Raw genomic sequence first — 15,635 nt, forward strand, 5'->3', positions numbered from 1 at the left:
TCGATGATTGTCCATACTGCAGGTTTTGCAGTCTGGTCTACCTTGAGGCCGTCATTTTAGGGCGATCCAATATGCCGTCGTTTTCCCGCACTCATCTTTCCGTAACCCGGGCGACCCTGCGAATTCGGATTTTGTCACCTCGTCACGCCGACGCCCTGCGGCGCATCGGCCTCGCGCTAGGACAAATCTCCTTTAATAATTTATTTTTGTAAAGAAATTTTCTTTTCTTTATTTTGTTATTATTATCTGTCTTGTGCTACTTCATGCATGTGGACGGTGTCATGGCGGGCCGGTGTCATCATCCCGCCTGCGTCGACCAAGTTTTAGGGTCACCTCGGCGCGCGTCCCTCTGTCGACATCTCCGCGCGGCCACTCCGTCGTGCCGACCTCGGCGCTCAGGCCATGTTTATTTAATTATTTACTTCGCTTGAGTTAATTAAGCAGAAGAACTTTTTTTAAAAGGGTATATTATTACTATCATTACTTAATAGTACCTTTGCCTTGCACTATTTTTATGTGCACAGGTAATCAACTTCGACTGCATCACGCGGTCAACTCTGTGGGCCGATGTTGTCGTCCTGCCTGCACCGATCAAATTGTGGTGTCGCTTCAACGCGCGTCCCTTTGTGAACCAACTTCAACCGTGGTGTGTCGCCACTTCGTCAAGCCGAGCTCTTTTCTCGGACACCTCGGAACCGGCTTGGGGGCTGGGACCTCGGTCAGGCCGAGGACTATGTCTTTGTCCCGCCATAAGTCCGGACCTCATCATCAACACCGAGCACACTAACCAGCTAAGTCGCTTTCATGCTCAAAAACTTTCAGTTTTAAATTTTGTTCGGTTCGACCAAGCATTATACCTTTTTGGCAAAAAGTTGTTTGTGAAAACTTCCTTGTCAAAACTTTGTTTGTGACACACAAATTCAAATACCCCGTTTGCTTGGGAGCTTCCTTTATGAAGCCTTTCCTCTTGCATATGATTATACTTGTATGGCTTCGTTCCTTGTTCGTGTATTACGCCACAATATGCACCATGTTGACTTAAGTGTTCCGCAAGCTGGGTTGCCTTGCTCCTGTATTTACCCCTACATTCCCGATTGTTCGGCTAGGGAGTAAAGGGAGCACCTCTGCGATTGTCACGACCGGGTCATCCGAGCTCGGACCTCAGACTGGGTGAAGCCGAAAGCTAGCACTCTTATTGTTTTCAATTATGATCGGCACACAACGAAACTCATGAGTACAAAAAATCTATTGCACAAGTCTCATAGTAACAATGAGCAACCGAAGAAAGGTATCGGCAGAGGTACTATTTTCTTCGAAGATGCTTCTTACACTTCGTCAGTAATATAGCATAAGTTCCCTAAGCGTGCTTTGTCTGTTACAGCCTTATGGCCTGATTGCCTGGTTATCGGAAACACCGTCAATATTCTCGACAGGTGGAGTACATAACATTTTTCGGTCCTTGACCGAAGAGGGAGAAGCCGACGGTCGGTTAAGACGCGTTTAAAGTTCAGGTGAACACAGATATGATATAAGTACTTCCGTACATACAATCATTATACATAAAATTCTTTTGCCCAAGTCACTAGGGGGCTCTTAAATTAGTATGAGCCGTTTTATAATAAATGTTTTCTTCTTAGTCATTGCAAAATCTTTTTCTATCACTCCTTTTTTCGACGCGAGTGTGTGGTCAATAGCCGGGGAGCCTAGTCTCTCTCTCAAAGCCGTTCGAGTTTAGTTCGTTAAACTGGCCTAACAAGCAGTACTCCACCTTCGGGATAGGAGATTACAGCCGTGGGCTGACCCGCTTGAGGTCTTGAGATCGGATGTGTCATATTAATGCACGACAAAAGCACCCCTTTTTTTGACCAATTTTCGGATTGGCACCGAACACTTGATCTAATTCGGACGTCAAGTTTTTACTAAATTGTTGGGTTTTCCAAGCCTATGGCACTTTTAAACTATTTGTGTGTTTCCCGCATAAGTCTCGCAGTGCAACGCCGGACACCTTTAGAGATTCGGCGAAAACATTCTCGGATATTGCTATATATGCATCGGTTTCGAATTGTGTCTTCGGTCAATAGTTGGGTTGCCCGGCTCCTGTGCTTGCCTCCTATGTTCCGCTTTGTTCGGCTAGGTGTGCAATGGGAGAACCACTGCGATTGTGCTTCCAGCTCGCATGGTTAAGCAACTCAGTGGAGAAAGCCAAAAACTGACTGTCACAATAAGCGTAAACTGGTGATCCGTTGACTATGTTAAATGACGGGCCATTCATAACGTTGGCCAAAGTGTTTACGGCTTGATCTCGGCTGTCGCCGAACACTAACCCGGGGCTCATAGCTAGCTTCCCCAGTTTAAAGCTCCTATGACTAAGAGAAAGTTATAAAGCCCGCATATCTGATTGCCTCGTTTCCGCTAACACAACCGCCTCCGGGCACCGAGACGTCGGCTAAGGGTTGTTTTGTTATTGCGAAAACACCCTGCGTAGCATCTACAATGGGGCGGAAGCCGACGATGGGCCACTTTCAACTGATAAACATTCGCAACGGAGTCAAAATAAACATATCATCGGCGTTTGTATTTAATATACAAAGGCTGCCTTCCGTAATCATCATTATAAAGCCATACATATGTATCAATTTGACTTAAGATTTTGGCCAAGCTGGGTTGCCTGACTCCTGTGCTTACCCCTACGTTCCCGATTGTTCGGCTAGGCGGTAAAGGGAGCACCTCTGTGATTGTTACTACCGGGTCATCCGAGTTAGTACCTCAGACTGGGTGAAGCCGAAAGCTAGCAATCTTAAAGGATCACATTGGTCGGCAGTGACGGAAGAAAAATTTGGTTCATTAATACCATAGAGTTCGGGAACTTTCGCCGAACTAAATCCTCAATATTTTCCTCCCACATTGATCGGAGGTGAGTTTTCATGATCATGATAAGCATGACGACCCAAAGAAAGGAACCGAAAGCGGGACTATTTTCTTTGGAAGATGTTTCTTACGTTAAAACGTAATATAACATATCTCTCCATGTACCTTTGTTTATAAAACCGTATGACCGGATTGCCTTGTTTGCCGTAAAACTTTGCCCTTATAACGGCTTTATAAAGTAGGACAAACACTCCCCAGCTACTGGCCGAGGAGGTTGAAGCCGATGGTCGGTCAACAAAGTTTTGTACAATGCAGATTTGAGCATTAATGATGAAAAGTACTTGGATACATAGAATCATTACACATAAAAATTGCGAGTAAAATCCATTTACTGCAATCCATCTTTTAAACCCCTTGGGGCCTACCTTGGCGAGCTCGGATTTCGACCAGCTCTAAACTCTTTTGAGAGATCTTTATTCTCTTTCCGAGAAGTTTGTGTTAAAACACAACAAAATTTTCTGCCAAACGGATATCGATCCTTAATTCGGCCACCCGTGCCCACATTAAGGCTCGGGGGCTACTGGGCTTTGCGCTCATTATTTACAAATATTAAAGGGGCACATCGATCCCCTAATCTGGTGTTGCCACCCGACCAGTGTCTCGGGGGCTACTGCATTGCCTATTCAATGCAGAAAATTCAAAGTGCTTAGTGTTCGGCATAACCGAACTACGGACAAGCGCGTCTTCGAACGACAATAAGTACCATATGGGACTTATCCGGCATCAAGCTGATATATCACGGCGACTTCTCACGACCCTCTCTCAGGGGCCCGTCCGCCGATCACTATTACCTCTAATATATTACACTGCGTTTCTATTCCTATGTATGCTGCCGAGCTAGGAGTTGATCCTCAGGCCGATTTCACGACCTGGGTCTCAGGGGCTACCAGGATCAGCAGTTTTATGTTTTCCTTCAGGTGCATCTCGGATTTTAGGCCGATAGACACCTTGAGGGCTACTGGCAATACATTTCGTCAGCAAATAAATTTATACGCATCGGAAATAAAATCCGCAAACAATCAGCCCATGACCGAGGTGCTGAGCCACCTCAGAAGCAGTTCGGCATGTAGCTAGGATGCAATTGGCTGGCTCCTTAGAGGGCATTTCCGGCATTAAGCTCGGCTAAACTCCTTCAACTTTTTTGAACCAAGGAGATCTATGACACCTCGGATACAATACGGCGTTGGGGCTTGGACGTAGTCCGGCGTTGGAGCTCGGATATAGTCCGGCGGTGGAGTTTGGATACATTCTGGTGTTGGAGCTCGGAAGTGGTCCGGCGTTGGTGCTCCGCTGCAAAAGATACCTCGAATGCAGTCCGGCGTTTGAGCTCGGACGCAAGAGGACACTGCCGCCCGGGAACAACTTCAAACCCGAGGTGTGGCATAAAAATAACAAGGCATTGATAAAGGCCGGAAACTTAGAGGGGCTCCTCGGATACCCGACGTATAAACTCTTTGGATGCACTTCGGCGATCCTCAAGATTGAAGATGAGAAGATTTGTTGAACCAGTTTTCAAGACCGACGACCGAAGATGAAGAATAGTTCGGAGGAATCAAGGAGCGTCCCCAACTTGAAGACCGGTTCAGGGGGCTACTGACGGTGTCCTGGACTAGGGGGTACTCACCATGTCATCTCTCGATCAGTTGGATTGGGCCGAGGACCCCCATGGCCGTATACTCATGGGCCAGTTCGACAGCCCCTGCCGCATACAAGGAAGACTCCACAAGACTTGGTGCCCAAGACAAGGACTCTCCTAAACCCTAGGCCTCCGGTGTCTTATATAAACCGAGGCCAGGATAGTCAAGAGATAGGTCATATTCATTACTATAATCTCGTGGTAGACATATGTACTCTGTACTATCCCCCATATGAAAACAATCAAAAGCAGCATGTAGGGTATTATCTCATCAAGAGAGCCCGAAGCTGGGTAAACCCCGTGTCCATGTTACCATCGCTCCAAGACGCCTAGCTTAGGACCCCTACTACAAGATACGCCGGATATTGAACCGACAACAGCCACCGCGAGCCTCAACGCTCATTGGACCGCACACATCAGTATGTATGATTTCCAATAAGTTGGTTGCTTGCTCCATTGTTCCAGAGAACGGAGTCTTGGTCATTTTGCCCATGAGGCATGGTTCGCACGTGTCAAATGATTCATAATCAAGAGACTCCAAAAGTCCATCTGCATGGAGTTTCTTCATGCGTTTGACATCAATGTGACCAACGCGGCCGTGCCACAAGTATGTGGGACTATCATTATCAACCTTACATCTTTTGGCATTCACACTATGAATATGTGTAACATCACGTTCGAGATTCAATAAGAATAAACCATTGACCAGCGGGGCATGACCATAAAACATATCTCTCATATAAATAGAACAACCATTATTCTCAGATTTAAATGAGTAGCCATCTCACATTAAACGAGATCCAGATACAATGTTCATGCTCAAAGCTGGCACTAAATAACAATTATTGAGGTTTAAAACTAATCCCATAGGTAAATGTAGAGGTAGCGTGCCGACGGCGATCACATCGACCTTGGAACCATTCCCGACGTGCATCGTCACCTCGTCCTTCGCCAGCCTCCGCTTATTCCGCAGCTCCTATTTTGAGTTACAAATTTGAGCAACTGCACCGGTATCAAATACCCAGGAGCTACTACGAGTGCTGGTAAGGTACACATCAATAACATGTATATCATATATACCTTTGGTATTGCCGGCCTTCTTATCCGCTAAGTACTTGGGGCAGTTCCGCTTCCAGTGACCATTTCCCTTGCAATAAAAGCACTGAGTCTCGGGCTTGGGTCCATTCTTTGGCTTCTTCCCGGCAATTGATTTACTGGGCGCGGTAACTCCCTTGCCATCCTTCTTGAAGTTCTTCTTACCCTTGCCCTTCTTGAAACTAGTGGTTTTATTCACCATCAACACTTGATGTTCCTTTTTGATCTCCACCTCTGCTGATTTCAGCATTGAATATAACTCATGAATGGACTTCTCCATCCCTTGCATATTGTAGTTCATCACAAAGCTCTTGTAGCTAGGTGGAAGTGACTGGAGGATCCTGTCAATGACCGAGTCATCTGGAAGATTAACTCCCAGCTGAGACAAGCGGTTGTGCAACCCAGACATTTTGAGTATGTGCTCGCTGACAGAACTGTTTTCCTCCATCTTACAACTGTAGAACTTGTCGGAGACTTCATATCTCTCGACCCGGGCATGAGCTTGGAAAACCATTTTCAGCTCTTGGAACATCTCATATGCTCCGTGTTGCTCAATATGCTTTTGGAGCCCCGGTTCTAAGCTGTAAAGCATGCCGCACTGAACCAGGGAGTAATCATCACTACGCGACTGCCAGGCGTTCATAACGTCTTGAGTTGCTGGGAAAATGGGTGCTTCACCTAGAGATGCTTCAAGGACATATGCTTTCTTGGTAGCTATGAGGATGATCCTCAAGTTACGGACCCAGTCCGTATAGTTGCTACCATCGTCTTTCAGCTTGGTTTTCTCTAGGAACGCGTTGAAGTTGAGCGCAACATTAGCATGGGCCATTTGATCTACAAGACATATTGTAAAGATTTTTAGACTAAGTTCATGATAATTAAGTTCATCTAATCAAATTATTTAATGAACTCCCACTCAGATAGACATCCCTCTAGTCATCTAAGTGATACATGATCCGAATCGACTAGGCCGTGTCCGATCATCACGTGAGACGGACTAGTCATCAACGGTGAACATCTCCATGTTGATCGTATGTACTATACGACTCATGTTCGACGTTTTGGTCTCTCGTGTTCCGAGGCCATGTCTGTACATGCTAGACTCGTCAAGTCAACCTAAGTGTTTTGCATGTGTAAATCTGGCTTACACCCGTTGTATTCGAACGTTAGAATCTATCACACCCGATCATCACGTGGTGCTTCGAAACAACGAACCTTCGCAACGGTGCATAGTTAGGGGGAACACTTCCTTGAAATTTTAGTGAGGGATCATCTTATTTAAGCTACCGTCGTTCTAAGCAAATAAGATGTAAAAACATGATAAACATGACATAAAATCAAATAGTGACATGATATGGCCAATATCATTTTGCTCCTTTTGATCTCCATCTTCGGGGCGCCATGATCATCATCGTCACCGGCATGACACCATGATCTCCATCATCGTGTCTTCATGAAGTTGTCTCGCCAATTGTTACTTCTACTACTATGGCTAACGGTTAGCAATAAAGTAAAGTAATTACATGGCGTTTTCATTGACACGCAGGTCATACAATAAATTAAGACAACTCCTATGGCTCCTGCCGGTTGTCATACTCATCGACATGCAAGCCGTGATTCCTATTACAAGAACATGATCGATCTCATACATCACATATATCATTCATCACATCCTTTTGGCCATATCACATCACACGACATATGCTGCAAGAACAAGTTAGACGTCCTCTAATTGTTGTTGCAAGTTTTTACGTGGCTGCTATAGGTTTCTAGCAAGAACGTTTCTTACCTACGCCAAAACCACAACGTGATATGCCAATTTTGATTTACCCTTCACAAGGACCCTTTTCATCGAATCCGATCCGACTAAAGTAGGAGAGACAGACACCCGCTAACCACCTTATGCAACTAGTGCATGTCAGTCGGTGGAACCTGTCTCACGTAAGCGTACGTGTAAGGTCGGTCTGGGCCGCTTCATCCCACGATGCCGCCGAATCAAGATAAGACTAGTAACGGCAAGTAAATTGACAAAATCGACGCCCACAACAACTTGTGTTCTACTCGTGCATAGAAACTACGCATAGACCTAGCTCATGATGCCACTATTGGGGATCGTTGCAGAAATCAAAAAAATTCTACGCATCACCAAGATCAATCTATGGAGAGACTAGCAACGAGAGAGAGGGGAGTACATCTTCATACCCTTGAAGATCGTGATGCGGAACCGTTGCAAGAACGCGGTTGGTGGAGTCGTACACGCAGCGATTCAGATCGCGGTCGATTCCGATCTAAGCGCCGAACAACGGCGCCTCCGCGTTCAACACACGTGCAGACCGGTGACGTCTCCCGCGCCTTGATCCAGCAAGGAGGAGGGAGAGGTTGGGGAAGACAACTCCAGCAGCAGCACGACGGTGTGGTGGTGGTGGAGCAGCGTGGTTCTCCAGCAGGGCTTCGCCAAGCACTACGAGAGACGAGGAGGTGGAGAGGTAGGGCTGCGCCAAGAGAGAGAGAGAGACGTTCGTGTATGGCAGCACCAAAACCCCCACTATATATAGGAGGAGGGGAGTGGGGTGCGCCCCCTCTAGGGTTCCCACCCTAGGGGGGCAGCCCTAGATGGGATGGAGGGGCGGCCAAGAGGGGGGAGGGGGCGCGCCCTAGGGTGGGCCTCAGGCCCATCTGCGCCTAGGGTTTTCCCCCTCTCCCATCTTCTGCGCCTTGGGCCTTGGTGGGAGGTGCACCAGCCCACTCAGTGGCTGGTCCATTCCCACTCTTGCCCATGCACGCCTCCGGGGCAGGTGGCCCCTCCCGGTGGACCCCCGGAACCCTTCCGGTGGTCCCGGTACATTACCGGTGATGCCCGGAACACTTCCGGTGTCCAAATCCTCACTTCCTATATATATCATTCTTTACCTCCGGACCATTCCGGAACTCCTCGGGACGTCCCGGATCTCATCCGAGACTCCGAACAACATTCGGTAACCACGTACATACTTTCCCTATAACCCTAGCGTCATCGAACCTTAAGTGTGTAGACCCTACGGGTTCGGGAACCATGCAGACATGACCGAGACATCTCTCCGGCCAATAACCAACATCGGGATCTGGATACCCATGTTGGCTCCCACATGTTCCACGATGATCTCATCGGATGAACCACGATGTCGGGGATTCAATCAATCCCGTACACAATTCCATTTGTCTACCGGTATGATACTTGCCCGAGATTCGATCGTCGGTATCCCTATACCTTGTTCAATCTCGTTACCGGCAAGTCTCTTTACTCGTTCGTAACACATCATCCCGTGATCAACTCCTTGGTCACATTGAGCTCATTATGATGATGTCGTACCGAGTGGGCCCAGAGATACCTCTCCGTCACACGGAGTGACAAATCCCAGTCTCGATTCGTGCCAACCCAACAGACACTTTCGGAGATACCCGTAGTGTGCCTTTATAGCCACCCAGTTATGTTGTGACGTTTAGCACACCCAAAGCATTCCTACGGTATCCGGGAGTTGCACAATCTCATGGTCTAAGGAAATGATACTTGACATTAGAAAAGCTTTAGCAGACGAACTACACGATCTTGTGTTATGCTTAGGATTGGGTCTTGTCCATCACATCATTCTCCTAATGATGTGATCCCGTTATCAACGACATCCAATGTCCATGGTCAGGAAACCGTAACCATCTATTGATCAACGATCTAGTCAACTAGAGGCTCACTAGGGACATGTTGTGGTCTATGTATTCACACATGTATTACGATTTCCAGATAACACAATTATAGCATTAACAATAGACAATTATCATGAACAAGGAAATATAATAATAACCACTTTATTATTTCCTCTAGGACATATTTCCAACAGAACTCACATATATTCATGAAAACATAATAGGTTGAGATCTGAAATCATGGCACTCGGGCCCTAGTGACAAGAATTAAGCATAGCAAAGTCATAGCAACATCAATCTCAGAACATAATGGATACTAGGGATCAAACCCTAACAAAACTAACTTGATTACATGATAAATCTCATCCAACCCATCACCGTCCAGCAAGCCTACAATGGAATTACTCACGCACGGCGGTGAGCATCATGAAATTGGTGATGGAGGATGGTTGATGATGACGACGGCGACGGATTCCCCTCTCCGGAGCCCCGAGCGGACTCCAGATCAGCCCTCCCGAGTGAGATTAGGTCTTGGTGGCGGCTCCGTATCGTAAAACGTGATGAATCCTTCTCTCTGATTTTTTTCTCCCCAAACGTGAATATATAGAGTTGGAGTTGACGTTGGTGGATCCTCAGGGGGCCCACAAGGCAGGGGGCGCGCCCCATGGGGTGGGCGCGCCCTCCACCCTCGTGGACAGGGTGTGGGCCCCCTTGTGTTGATTCTTTCGCCAGTATTTTTATTAATTCCAAAAATATTCTCTGTGAAGTTTCAGGTCATTCCAAGAACTTTTATTTCTGCACAAAGATAACACCATGGCAATTCTGCTGAAAACAGCGTCAGTCCGGGTTAGTTCCATTCAAATCATGCAAGTTAGAGTCCAAAACAAGGGCAAAAGTGTTTGGAAAAGTAGATACGATGGAGACGTGTCACCTACTGGCGAGCAATGAAAAGCCGCGGCGAGGTGGGTCGGCGCCGGGGCGGATGAAAGCAAAGAACCGACATCGTCTCGAAGGCTACTCCATGCTCTACTCCGACTACTTCACCGACGCTCCACTGCACGGCGACAAAACATTTCGGCATCGTTATCGGATGAGCCGAAAGCTTTTCCTCAGGATTGTGAATTCCATCCGGGAGTTCGACAGCTACTTCAAGTGCAAGAAGGATTGCACCGACAAACTTGGATTCACCTCGATCCAGAAGTGCATGACAACGATGAGGATGCTTGCATACGGAGCTCCCGGTGATTCACTCGACGACTATGGGCGCATGACCGAGTCCACCATCATTGAGTGTTTCTACAAGTTCTGTCGGGCAGTGGTGGTAGTGTTTGGACCGCAATACTTGCGAACACCCAATGCGGAATACACTGCTCGGATCCTAGCACAGAATGCAGCAAGAGGATTTCCTGGGATGCTCGGAAGCATCGACCGCATGCATTGGAAATGGAAGAACTACCCATTTGCTTGGCAGGGGATGTACAAAGGCGCCAAAGGCGGTTGCAGTGTGGTACTTGAGGCGGTGGCCACACAGGACCTCTGGATTTGGCACTCCTTCTTTGGTATGCCAGGAACTCACAATGACATCAACGTGCTGCAGTGCTCCCTGTCTTTGCCAAGCTTGTTGAAGGTCATTCTCCTCCGGTGAACTTCGAGGTCAATGGGCGGCACTACAACAAGGGGTACTACCTAGCTGATGGCATCTATCCGAGATGGTCTACATTTGTGAAGACTATCTCAAACACTATGCCAGGAGGCAAGAAGTCCCACTTTGCCAAGGTGCAGGAGGCTTGCAGGAAGGATGTCGAGCGGGCATTTGGTGTGCTCCAATCTCGATTTGCTGTTGTCCGGTACCCTGCTCAGACCTGGTCGAAAGATCAAATGTGGGAGATCATGACTTGCTGTGTCATCTTGCACAACATGATCATCGAGAGCGAGCAGGAAGAGCCAGTGTTTGACACTGAACCATACTACAGGCAGGGTCCTCTAGCCAAAGTTGATCACCAGCTACCGGCAACCTAGACTGCCTACCTCAATATGCGTCAGGAGATCCGAGACCCACAGGTGCATCATCAACTGCAGCAGGATCTGGTGGAGCACCTATGGAGGCTCAAGGGCGATGCCGGGCTCGACGTGTGACGAAATATGAGTTTTTATTTGTTGAACTATATAATTTATATTGAATTATTTGTTGTTGGACTATTTTGTTGAACTATTTGAATTTCTGTGATGAACCATGTGATAAAAAAATATTTATATTGAGAATTCAACGCCGAGCCACGATGAACCACGCCGAATATGGGCCGGTTCTCGTCCATATGGGGCCTTTATTCGTCGAAAGTGGGCCGAAAATTGGGCCAATATCGGCGCCTGGGGGCGACGGCTGAATGCCTAATCGCCCCAGTGCGGATTGTACGGCCGGCTCACCGCCGGACAGCGATTTTGATGCCTCTTTGGGGGCCAACGGCTGGAGATGCTCTCACTCCACCGCACTAGCCTTTCCCCATTCTCCTATCCACTCCTCTCCTGGCTACTCCTCGGGCCAACAGCAGCCGTCGACGGGGAGCGCAACTCGCCTTGTGGCACGGCGGAGCAGGCGGCCGAACAGCCGAAGGATGAGGAAGCTGGTGGAGGCGCGTTGTGACGGCAGCGGTGCGTGGTGGCTGGCCGAGGACGATGAAGCGAGCGGAGGCGGCGACTCCCAGTCCCAAGCCAGCGCGGATCAGCGGGGCTCCGACGCCGTGGGAGTTCGTCGTGGACGCCAACGGGGAGCCTGAGGATATGGCTCAGACGGAGGTGGCGCGGCGCGAGCACTCGGCAGCTGGGGCACGGCGCGGATGCAGCTGCGTGGTTGCGCCTGGAGTGCGAGGAAGCGGGCGGGGCAGCGGCGCTGAGGCCCGCTAGACTCTGGTGGATGTGGCCTTGGTCGCCGCCGTCCGCTGGTCTCTTCGTTCAGCGAATCGACGCCGGATTTGTAGGGTCCAACGGTGCGGGGTGGCTCTGTTGACCTTGCGCAAGGACGGCGCGCGTGGGGAAGACAACCACCATGGCCAACCTAGTGGCATCCCTGGGGCTCGGCAATCACGATGCGTTTCGAACTTCGCGGCCCGTGATGAGGCGGCCGTCGGCGCCAGAGGTCGACTCCCCTGGTCAACGTCTCCTTCCTAGAAGGTATGCATCTACTGTTGCCTCTACTCTGCTAACACTATCCTTACATGGAAACCTGCATAAATCATGCTTATTAAGACTAAATTGTGAGTGTTGCTTTACTGGACAGAAGAGGAGATTATTCTTCAGAGAATTATGGCGTTTCTTTTGGTTTGTAACCATCATCAATAACACATGGGCAACTATTCAGTAATCTGTGTACCTTACACTACTTCCTCCTGTTTGCACTGATGTGTGGATTCCTCAAATTTTGAAGCAGCCTGAATGTTACCATCAGATTCTAATTCACTTTGGCATGTCTCAAATTCTGTTATATTTTTTGCTAGCTGATTTCTGAGTCAAGTTGTGATAAATTAGCTAGCTTAGCTATGTACTGAAGTTAGTAGTTCAGTTTGGTGTGTACCCGAGGTTCTGCTTAAAATAGTTACCATTGTATTAGACATATATTTGACATCTTATTTAGCAAGATATTCCTCGAGAATAGACACAGTTTCCATCTTGTCAACTACAACTCCGACGTACGTTTTTTGCCTCCAAAATCGCCATGTCTCACTATACATTTTTTCTTAAATTTGCCCTCTAACTATAAAACTTTTCTTAAATTTTCCTGGAAGATGGCAAATATACTAATCGAATCATTGCAAATTTTAGTTCTCGTATCATGGAAAATTCATTGCTTTCTTGCCATGGCAACTTTTGATTTTTGGATCATGGCGCGTTTTTACTGTTTTCTACCATGACATTTTTTTTGGTAGACCATGGCAACTAATCTTATACTTTTTGCCATGCAAACATCAAACATTTAGTTAATTGATCATGGCAAATTTAGTTAACACATCATAACAAACACTCTTCCTGGAAGATGGCCAATATAGTTATCGTATCATGGCAAATTTAGTTCTGAGATCATGGCTAATTCATTGCTTTCTTGCCATGGCAACATTTGATTTTTTTAAATTGTCGTTGTAATTCTTTAAATTGTCAAAAACAACAAAAAATGACGAATATTGCCATGGCAAGTTTTACTAATTATTTCACCTTTATTAACATGGCGAATTTACCTAAATCGCCATGACAACTTTTTAACTTTTATTGCCATGGGAAATTTACCTTTTATTAACATGGCAAATTTATCTAAATCCCCATGGCAATATCTAAGTTTTATTGCCATGGCAAGTTTTTACTATTTATTTGATCTTTGTTAACATGGCAAATTTACCTAAATCCTCATGGCAACATCAAACTTTTATTGCCATGGCAAGTTTTACTATTTATTTGCCATGGCAATAAAAGTTTTAATCCCCATGGCAAGTTTTACTATTTATGTTTGCCATGGCAAATTTACCTAAATCCCCATGACAATATTAAACTTTTCTTGCCATGCCAAATTTATTTCAAGTACCATGGCAAATTTAATTCAAATACCATGCAAATTTTCTTTTTTTGGTATCATGGCCAAATTTACTTCTTTATTGCCATGTCAACTTTACCATGTCTCTTTTGTTTCAATTACCATGTCTTTTTTTCCTATCATGCCCATTTTTTTTACTTTCTGATGCCATGTCAAATTCCATCGTCTTCTTTTTTCATGGGACCATGGCTCATTTTCCTTTTGTGAAACATGGCAATTAGCACCAAAAAATATATGGTACACTTTGTTTTCTGTTCTACATAATGGCAATATTCAATCCACATTTTTTGTTTGTCTTCCATCTATATAGTAAAACGTCGTGCCAATAAATTCAACTTTTTTTGCCATTGCAATTTTCCGTTTATTGGCATGGCTATTTTTAGCTAAATCGCATGGCCATTTTTAACTTTTATTGCCATGGCATTTGTTAATCTTATTTTGCCATGACAATTTTTACAATTTTTTCCATGGCTAAATTACCCATATGTACATAGAAAATATTTAACTATTATTCCCATGGCAATTTTTACTCTTTTATTTGCCATGGAACTTTCGCATTTATATGCAATGGCAAAATTACCAATATTTCCATGTCAAATTTAATTAAATCGCCTTGGCAATTTTTGACTTTTATTGCCATGGCATTTTTTACTCTTTATTTTTTCCATGGCAATTTATATTTATTTTCCATGGCTAAATTTCCTATATCGACATGGCAACATGGCAAAATACGCTTACACCTCTTTTTCTAGGGATTTATACATACAATGCAAGTTGCCATGACTTTTTCATGCCATTGCATAAAGAAATATCTTTATGTCCATGACAAAATATGTTTTGTTAAAGACGAATGACATTTTTTGGTTTGCATCACTGGGATTTTCTGGTCTCAAATTTCCCCTTTTTTGTTGTAATTTTTTCCATGGCATGGCAAAGTCTGGGCTCTCTTTCACAGCTTAAAAAATGTTTTTTAGTCGCAGTACGAAGTGGGTCATCCTGGGCTTTTCATTTCTTTTTTTATTAGTCACAACAGAGAGGCCTGTACGGGAGGGACGCTGGGTGTTCGGGCTGGACTCCTCTCGTCCCGAAATGTTTTGTTCGATCGATACCTAGCTTCGCCCGAACAAGTCGTTCGGTCTGGGGGTCTCCCCAGCGCCATATTGGGGTCCTATTTTTGACCCTCATAAGTGACACATGTGTGACACGAACTTATGGCAATTTTGAATTTTTTTATGGCAAATTTAGTGATGTGAGAGCAACTCTAATACGTCTCCAACGTATCTATAAATTTTTAATTGCTTCATGCTATATTATCTTCTGTTTTAGATATTATTGGGCTTTATTATCCATTTTTATATTATTTTTGAAACTAACCTATTAACCGGAGGCCCAGCCCAGAATTGCTGTTTTTTTGCCTATTTCAGGGTTTCGCAGAAAAAGAATATCAAACGGAGTCCAAACGGAATGAAACCTTCGGAAACGTGATTTTCGAAACGAACATGATCCAGAGGACTTAGACCCTACGTCAAGAAATCAAGCAGTAGGCCACGACGTAGGGGGGCGCGCCCTCCACCCTCGTGGGCCCCACGTTGCTCCATCGACGTACTCATTCCTCCTATATATACCTACGTATCCCCAAACGATCAGGAGTCAAAAACCTAATTCCACCGCCGCAACCTTCTGTACCCACAAGATCCCATCTTGGGGCCTGTTCCGGAGCTC

General features: G+C 46.0%; 1 long non-coding RNA gene across 1 annotated transcript; it reads left to right on the top strand.

The window, feature by feature from the left end:
• The first annotated feature begins 11,804 nt into the window (after positions 1–11,804).
• Positions 11,805–13,007, top strand: LOC123098130 (uncharacterized). Its single transcript, XR_006447656.1, has 2 exons — positions 11,805–12,505; positions 12,612–13,007. It is a non-coding gene; the product is annotated as an uncharacterized lncRNA (long non-coding RNA).
• Positions 13,008–15,635: the final 2,628 nt, after the last annotated feature.

This window comes from Triticum aestivum, chromosome 4D (genome assembly GCF_018294505.1).
Source record: "Triticum aestivum cultivar Chinese Spring chromosome 4D, IWGSC CS RefSeq v2.1, whole genome shotgun sequence".
NCBI classification, from domain to species: domain Eukaryota; kingdom Viridiplantae; phylum Streptophyta; class Magnoliopsida; order Poales; family Poaceae; genus Triticum; species Triticum aestivum.